The sequence below is a fragment of the Tupaia chinensis genome, unplaced genomic scaffold, assembly GCF_000334495.1.
Source record: "Tupaia chinensis unplaced genomic scaffold, TupChi_1.0 Scaffold000323_1, whole genome shotgun sequence".
NCBI lineage: Eukaryota > Metazoa > Chordata > Mammalia > Scandentia > Tupaiidae > Tupaia > Tupaia belangeri.
In genome coordinates this window covers 1774460-1775524 of record NW_006159817.1, presented here as the reverse complement: position 1 = coordinate 1775524, position 1065 = coordinate 1774460, and the positions used below count along the sequence as shown (strand labels likewise).

Below are 1065 nucleotides of genomic sequence, written 5' to 3'. Positions count from 1 at the left end.
TTATCCCCAAGTTGTGCTGAGCAGTAGGTTTTTTTGTCGCACTTCCCCCCTGGCCTGGAGCACTATGTGAGTATCCATGCCACTGTCCCATGCTAAGCAGTAATAAGTAGCCTCATCTTCAGTCTGCAGCCCTGACATGGTAAGGGAGGCTGAAGTTCCAGACTTGGAGCCAGAGAATCGATTAGGGACCCCTGAGAGCCTATCGCTGTTCCTGTAGATGAGGAGTCTGGGGAGCATCCCTGCAAACTGTTGGTGCCAGTACACAGAATTTCTACCAATATTGTCCCTGCTTCCCTTGTAGGAGATGGTGATCCTCTGGTTCAGGGTGCCAGACACTGAGGGCGGCTGAGCCAGCACAGACTGGGCCAGGGCCCCTGGAGGTGGGAGAGACACAGAGACAGGGATTCTAAACACATAGAGGGTGATTCTGGATCTAGAGAAAAGAGGAGAAAGTAGGGCTTATTTTCTCCTCAGGCCATTCCCCTACCCTGTATTTAGTCTCCTGTGCAGTGAGCCAGGAGGGTGAGCAGGAAATGGGTCCAGCGCATGGTGCAGGAGTCCTGAGTCCTGCCTTCTAGTCCCACAGATGATGCAGAATTTCCTCCAAAATCTCTCCCTTCCCCTCTTTATGCTCTGAGATGGGGAGGGGCCATTCATGGAAATGAGACCCCACCCAACTTGCTGGTCCCACCCCATAGTGTCCCAACATAGACAGAGTATCCTGTGACTTGATGACCAGAATCCCTCAGAGACTGTCCTTCCTCTCCGCTGCCCTGTCAACTCCCCAGGCCCAGGTGATCCTGGCTGTGAGTCGGGTAGAATCAACCAACGAAACAGGAGTCAAGGAAAATTATGGTTCATAGGAAGAGAGTCCGAGGTGGTTCTGTTTTAAAATGACAACAAATTATTAATCTCTGATCTAAAATACACCATGCATGTTATTTGGTCAAAATGATCAAGCTTTGAAGGCTGACAGGTAGCGTGGTAGTTAAGGTGGCCCACAGTTCAATTCCATACCTGGTGGCTTAATTTCATACTATCTGTCTCTCCCTGGTGAGGACATAT

The 1065-nt window shown here is 50.2% G+C and overlaps 1 pseudogene; it reads right to left on the bottom strand.

Annotated features, from left to right (window-relative positions):
- Positions 1-548, bottom strand: LOC114008359 (immunoglobulin lambda variable 1-44-like; annotated as a pseudogene).
- Positions 549-1065: the final 517 nt, after the last annotated feature.